The sequence below is a fragment of the Chiloscyllium plagiosum genome, chromosome 31, assembly GCF_004010195.1.
Source record: "Chiloscyllium plagiosum isolate BGI_BamShark_2017 chromosome 31, ASM401019v2, whole genome shotgun sequence".
NCBI lineage: Eukaryota > Metazoa > Chordata > Chondrichthyes > Orectolobiformes > Hemiscylliidae > Chiloscyllium > Chiloscyllium plagiosum.
The window spans coordinates 14,497,360-14,505,549 of NC_057740.1; positions in this window are offsets into that span (position 1 = coordinate 14,497,360).

Genomic DNA, 8,190 nt, shown 5'->3' on the forward strand with positions numbered 1-8,190 from the left:
TCTTTTATCTTAGCCTGCTGGACCAACTTTCCTCATTCCTGAAGAAGGGCTAATGCCCGAAACGTCGATTCTCCTGTTCCCTAGATGCTGCCTGACCTGCTGCGCTTTTCCAGCAACACATTTCCATCCATCATCCTTGTTCCCAACTTCACAAATGCCTCTACTTCCACCCCCCCAATAGCCTTGACTCCACCACCCATTTTGTCATCGATTCCCCTGCTACCCCTACAGGCTCCCCTGCTACCCCTACAGGCTCCTCTGCACCTTCCCTAATGATCAACAGATGCACACCCAGAATTGTACAAGGATGTTGCCACGATTGGAGGGTTTTAGCTGGATGGAGACGTTAAATAAGCTGGGGGTACTTTCCCTGGAGTGTCAGAGGCTGAGGGGTGACCTTATAGAGGTTTATGAAATCGTGAGGGGCATGGATAGGGTGAAAAAGCCAAGTCCAAAACTAAAGGACACAGGTTCAAGGTGAGAGGGGCAAGATATAAAAGGGATCTAAGGGACGACTTTTTCATGCAGAGAGTGTGCATGTATGGAACGAGCTGCCAGAGAAAGTGTTGGAGGCTGGTACAATTACAACAGTTAAAATGCATCAAGTGGTCCAGATAAATGGGTATATGAATAGGTAAAGTTTGGAGGGATGTAGGCCAAATGCTAGCAAATGGGATTAAGTTAACTTAGGATATCTGATTGGCCTAGATGGGTTGGACTGAAGATTCTGTTTCCGTGCTGTACATCTCTTTGACTCCATGACTCCTGACACTCTGGCTAAATCAATGAGCGTTCCCTAGATATGTCTCACCAGAACTGGATTTGCTGCTCCTTGTAATAGGTGTCCCTGCTACAACCTTTCAGTGTTAGTAGCCGGTGTATCCTGTACTTGTGTTTCCTAAGCTGCCTGCAAGTGTACCAGAGAGATGTCATGTGGGCATGAGGGGTGTTGCAGAAGTCAGATGCCAGTGTCTGTGGATGAGGGATGTTTGCGGCTGATGGTCATAGATGATGTCCTGAGCTGCTGTTCGGTCCTTTGGAGCAAGCAGTGAGCTGAAGTTGCCAGGTAACTGCTTAAATATCTATGTCAAGATTTCTCAACATGTAGCTAGTTCAACATGTTTGGTAAGATATCAAGCTAAATATTAATGAGGTGAATTGTGGTGTTAATAGGATGTTTAAGCAGCACAAAATCCCCCTTCACTGGCAGCTGAGCTACCTAGCAAGAGACTCTCCTCACTGCTGAACAAATGCTTAAAAGGTAGTGCAGGTTGGTCCTGATGTCCAGATGGACTTCTGGTTCAACTCTGCCACAAATCAAGCCACAGCCCACATCACTCAGATCCCTATAGGATTCCACCAATTGTATTTGGAAATGTCACATAAAGGTTCATCACATAAAAATTCTCATGGTTAGCGTGAGCAAATATAATGGAGGTCCCACTGTCAACGAGATTGTGGGCAGTGGAGATGAAACGAGGCCCCTCAGCAATGGCTCTTACAGAATATTTTATACATGTATATAAACTTAGAAAATCTCTACAAGGTATTAGAACATCATCCAAGCTGCCCTATCTACACCAATGGAGATGGTTGAGAGCATCAAATTCCTAGGAGTGACAATCACCAACAATCTGTCTTGGACCACCCACATTAATGCGATGGTCAAGAGCAACAATGCCTCTTCTTCAGGAGGCTAAGGAAATTTGGTATGTCCATGAAAACTCTCATCAACTTTTATAGATTCACCACAGAAAGCATTCTATCTGGATACATCACGGCTTGGTCGGCAACTACTCTGCCCAGGACCATTAAAAAAAACTACAGAAGTTGTGAACACAGCTCAGACCAGCACACAAGCTGACCTTCCATCCATTGACTCCATTTACACTTCTCGCCGCCTCAGAAAGGCAGCATATATCATGAAAGACCCCTCCCACCCGGGTTATAATCTCTTCCAACTTCTTCCGTCAGGCAGAAAATACAAAAGCTTAAACACAGATTCAAGAACATCTTCTTCCCCACTTTATTAGACTTCTGACTGGACCATTCAAATTTCAAATCTAAAGTTTGACTTGCTTTTTGTGCACCTTCTTTGCAGTCATAACTTTGTATTCCATGCTCTGTTGAATCACCCTATAATCTTTGTATGTTATGGTCTGCCTGTATTGCATGCAAAACAAAACTTTTCACTGTACGTAGATACACAGGGCAATAATAAATCAAATCAAATCATTGCCTTTTACCAATCATCAGCATATTGCTAGTTACACATCTGTTCCCAATCTCCCTGCTCCAATTATCACAATTATGCCTTGTCTCACACCTTCAATCCTCTCCCTCTTCCTCATTCCCCAAACTGCTTCCTCACCTGCTCCCATACTGTATGCAAGGAAAAGTGACTCTCAGTGACACCCTTCCTGCCTTGTTTGGAACAGCTCTGTCTTATACTCTTCACCCAGCCAACTGGCTGAACTATTGAGATAGAAGGCACATTGAGTCGGGATTCACAAGCATGACCCTGCAGTCTGTCACCATGAACTTCAACTCATTGGATTTCCCATAAGAAATTTCTGTTCAGAAGAAACTCATTGTGCACTGGGGACAGGCTGCATTATGAGTTGACGGCTGCTCCAGTGATCCAGACTCTCTGACCTACATTGACGTCCAGCTGTCACATCACACTGCGACAATAATATTACATAAGACCAGTCTGGCATTTATCACAAATGTTTCATAACCCTTTTTAAGGTCAAAGGTCTAAAAGGTTGCTGGGAATAAACCCAAAGCCTCGAGCTGCTCAAACCAGAACAATAATGCTACTCATCTCTGTATGTTCCAATACTTATTCAATTCTGTAAATTGTGAAACTAAGTAGAGGCTCAGGAATGCTGCAAGGAGGATATTTCAAATGTATATGTCTATGGATAATAAAATTATCATGAGGTTCTGAGAACTGTGCTTTTACTCAATCAGAATGATAGCTCTGGCCACTGTTTAAGGTTCAGATATCTGAACTGAATTTATTTTTGCTTTGATTTCCTTTCTTTTTCATTGAAAACATTGCCTGTCATCGGAGAGCGGGTGCCATTAGCACCAGGAACCCCATTGTGGTACCTCTGTTAAGTGGTTCTGCAGCTGGTGTTGTTAGACATGGATTTCAGATTCAGATTCTCAGAGACTTGCTTGAATACAAAGCTGACAGTCAATTCCTGTCTATCTTCCAGTCAGCAGCTACCATTTCTACCTTTGATAGAATCCCTACAGTGTGGAAACAGGCCATTCAGCCCACCAAGTTTACACCGACCCTCCAAAGATCGTTCCACACAGATCCATCCCCCAATATTTGCCATGCCTACCTGCACATTCCTGGACACTATGGGGCAATTTAGCATGGCCAATACGCCTAACCTGCATATCTTTGGACTGTAGGAGGAATAAAGAGCAACATGCAGAAACCTACGCAGATACATTGAGAATGTGCAAACTCCACATAGATAGTCGCTGGAGGGTGGAATTGAACCCAGGTCCCTGCCATTATGAGGCAACAGTGCTACTTAGCCAGTGATCTCCTTAGCACAGCAGTTAGTTTAAACAAACTGTAACAACCTTTTTTGGTTACCAGCTGAATAAGAAATTCAATGCACATTGAATCTGGGATCTTCCCACCCAGTCAAAACTCTCAAGAAATGTTTGGTGATGGGCTTAATTTATCCACTGAGCACTGGGGAACAGGTCAATATTTCACAGCAATGTATGATATGGGACATAATGCCTTTGGGATTTTACCAGATGACTTATGTTCAGAATACAAATGGTTAATGTCATTTTGTGCATTGGTATCAAGGTTGCTTTCTCCCATTAGCCATGGTATAATCAAATGGCTCATTGTTAAATCTCACAACAAGCCTCATCTACCTCCTGTGGAGACATCCCTTTCAACAGGCCTCTGCCTCCCAAAGTACAAAGTACATCAGTCTTTGCTCTTTGCTTCCCACCCATCCCCCCACTCTTCAGTCTTTACCCAGAGTCTCTAACCCCTCATTTCTTACCTTTGCCCTTTTGCTTTTATTTCTTATCTTTTACTTTATTCCCCTTACTCAGAATCCTTGCCAGTTATCCCTGTTTCTCACCTTTGGCCTTACCTCAATTTTTACTCTTATTACTCATCCCATGGCCCACATTTTTGATTACCTTTAGTCTGTGAACCAGGTTGGCAGAACAAAATTACAACCTGCAAAGTGAAACTACAGCAGCTACTGATAGCTAACAAGGCCCACCATTCAATTTATTACTTTTCAGTTTGCTCCTCTTTCCTCTTAAAGACACTGACTCTCACCAGGCATTGTTTCAGTACAAAGGAGAACACAACACTGACACCATTGCAAGGTTCAGGAAGTTGAAAGCTCTCAAGGAGGTCGAGGGATTCTTTAAACTGAAAACAATGAAATCCCATGAAATTGGGGACGACAAAAGTAGCCATTGATACTAGCATAATCATTGGATATATACCCCTGCCTCAAAATGCAGCAATCTGGGAAGAGCTATGCTGTACAGAGACAATAGGAGTTCACAAGTTGGGAGAATAGCCAGTGTGACGGAAACATGTGACCTCCTGTTAGTACCTGATTCAAGTGGATATACTTTATTTATGTGTGTGAGACTCTACTTGATTAAATATCCACAATTTAAATCACCATTCATGGCCTTATTTTCAGCTACCTAGGTTCCAAATCCCTTCTTAGAGGAGAAAGTGAGGTCTGCAGATGCTGGAGATCAGAGCTGAAAATGTGTTGCTGGAAAAGCGCAGCAGGTCAGGCAGCATCCAGGGAACAGGAGAAGGGCTGAAGAAGGGCTTATGCCCGAAACGTCGATTCTCCTGTTCCCTGGATGCTGCCTGACTTGCTGCGCTTTTCCAGCAACACATTTTCAGCTCCAAATCCCTTCTTACACCTCTTGACTTCTCTATCCCACTTCCTGCTTTAAAGTGCTTCTTAGAACCTATAATTTAACAAAGATTTTGGTCATCAGCCCTAATAGTGCCTCCTATGTCCCATTATCTAATTTTATCTCCTGTGCAGTATGTTGGGACATTGACTTCTGTCAAAGCCACTGTATATTATTGAACATGTTGGCACACATAGACCAACAGTAATGATAGTAGCCTGGAGCAGGTACCACAGCCATTTTCCCCTATGTATTTCTGGACTGCTGCTCTGAGTCATTTTTATACATAGTGTTATGTTTAGTCCCTGGGCAAATGTCCGCAATTGGTTACAGTTCTGAATGGATACTCCCAAATTGTTGTACTCCTGGATGAGGTGAAATGAACTGGCTCAGTTTCTTAAATCAATTCCTCTTTAGTTTTGTCAAAAACAAAGGTTAATGGGTACATGAATAGGAAGGATTCGAGGGATTTGGGCCAAATGCTGGTAAATGGGACTATGTCAAATTGGGATGTCTGGCCAGCACAGACAAGTAGGACCAAAGAGTCTGTTTCCGTGCTGTATGACTCTATGACTTTATTTATATTTAGAAGGAGCCAATTAAACAGGCTTTCTTGAGTTTAGTTTGTTAATAAACTGGAGAAAAGATAATAAAATGTGACATTGTGACGTAGCTACTCCTTTAACAAAGTTATGCTGTCCTTGGCTTTTTTTTCAGAGAGGTCATAAACGACAGATTCCAAAATGTCGGGGGTGTAGGGTTTTAGGGCCAATTTGATAATAGGTAACAGATACTGCTTCAGGCAGAAGGCTTTCAAGTTTTTAAAAACACTTGTACAATGAAAGGGGAGTGGCCAGTTTTCTCAGCTCAGCTCTTCTCTGGTTTGTTTTTTAGCAGTAGTGTGAAGAAAGGCTTCTGGACCCAAAGAAGCAGGTCCAGGCTGGAACTCTCTCTCTTGTATTCTGTAAGAACTTGTGTTTGATTTTACCTTTTGTGCCAAGGGATGTTTATGGGGATTGTTGCAAGTATTTGGGAAAGCATCATTAAGTTGGGATGATCTGTTGGGTTTTCAAAAGGTTAAGTTATTCGGTATTCTGTTTTCTCTTGTTTGTGTTTCATTCAGTAATCATGTCAATAAATTCTGTTTTGTTTAAATCTAAGTGGTTTGACCAGCTGATTCTCTCCTGGAACTTTACATCTGCTTAAAACAACAAGCAAAGTTAGGACCTGGGCTACCGTCTTGAAATGTTTTGAGGGGCCTGGTCCATAACACATATGCACACAGATTAGAAATGTGAATTGAGTAAAAAGAAAACAGTTAAAAAGATATATGGATTTGTCTCTGAGTTCTATGAAGAGTAGATGGTAGAATATTACAGCCAATAAGTTGGATGATGCTGATAATGTTGACATTGGTAATGAAGATGTTGATTTGGTTCTGTGTGTAGCTGGCAGACTTTTGTCTGGTTTCCTAATGAACAGTGACTTCACTGACTTTTCAGTCAGAGAATCAGAAAGATGTCCAGCATGGAAACAGACCATTCTGATATACAGTCAGGAGGGAGTTGCCCTGATAGTCCTCAACATCAACTGTGGACTCCATGAGTTGATGAGTCTAAAGTTTTCAGATTAAACATGGATTACCATTTGTCTTCCCTCGGTTAATGAATCTTTCATCATCTTTCACTGAAATTTCTCCATTTTGAATGATACTTGGAAGAAGCACTGAGGGAGGCCAGGGCTCCAAATGTACTCTGGGTGGGGGATTTCAATGTCCACCATCAAGAGTGGCTCAGCAGCGCTACAGATCAAACTGGTCGGGTCGTAAAGGACATAGTTGCCAGACTGGGTGTGTGGCAGGTGGTGAGGGAATCAGTAAATGGGAAGAACATAGTTATAGAGTCATAGAGATGTACAACACAGAAACAGACCCTTCAGTCCAACTCGTTCATACCAACCAGATATCCTTTATTAATCTAGTCCCATTTGCCAGCACTTGGCTGCATCCCTCTAAACCCTTCCTATTCATATATCCATCCAGATGTCTTTTAGGAGAGGTTGAATAGGTTAAGGCTGTTTTCCCTGGAACGTCGGAGGGTTGGGGTGACCTTATTGAGGTTTATAAAATCATGAGGGGCATGGATAGGATAAGTAGAAAGTCTTTTTCCTGGGGTGGTGTAATATAGAATGACAGGGCATAGCTTTAGGGTGAGAGAGGAAAGATGTAAAAGAGACCAAAGGGGCAACTTTTTGATGCAGAGATTGATACGTGTATGGAATGAGCTGCCAGAGGAAATGGTGGAGGCTGGTACAATTGCAACATTTAAGAGGCATCTGGATGGGTATATGAATAGTAAAGGTTTGGAGGGATTTGGACCGGGTGCTGGCAGGTGGGACTAGATTGTTTTGGGATATCTGGTTGACAAGGAAAAGTTGGACCGAAGGGTCTGTTTCCATGCTGTACATCTCTATGACTATATGACTCTAAATGTTGTAATTTTACCAGCCACCACCACTTCCTCTGGCAGCTTATTCCATATATGCACCGCCCTCAGCATGAAAAAGTTGCCCCTTAGGATCCTTTTAAATCTTTTCTCTCTCACCCTAAACCATCTTCCAGACAATCTTATATAGGATGTAACTCTGAAGATGGACAAGGGAGATCTAGTGAATGTGGTATACCTGGACTTTCAGAAAGCCTTTGATAAAGTCCCACATACGAGGTTAGTGAGCAAAATTAGGGCACATGGTACTAGGGGCAAAATACTGACATGGATTGAAAATTGGTTGGCTGACAGGAAACAAAGAGTAGTGATAAACAGCTCCCTTTCGGAATGGCAGGCAGTGACCAGTGGTGTGCCGCAGGGATCAGTGCTGGGACCGCAGTTTTTTACAATGTACATTAATGACATAGATGAAGGTATTAAAAGTAATATTAGCAAATTTGCTGATGACACAAAGCTGGGTGGCAGGGTGAAATGTGAGGAGGATGTTAGGAGAATACAGGGTGACCTGGACAGGCTAGGTGAGTGGACAGATGCATGGCAGATGCAGTTTAATGTGGATAAATGTGTAGTTATCCACTTTGGTGGCAAGAACAGGAAGGCAGATTACTACCTAAATGGAGTCAAATTAGGTAAAGGGGCAGTACAACGAAATCTAGGTGTTCTTGTACATCAGTCAATGAAAGCAAGCATGCAGGTACAGCAGGCACTGAAGAAAGCTAATAGCATGCTGGCCTTC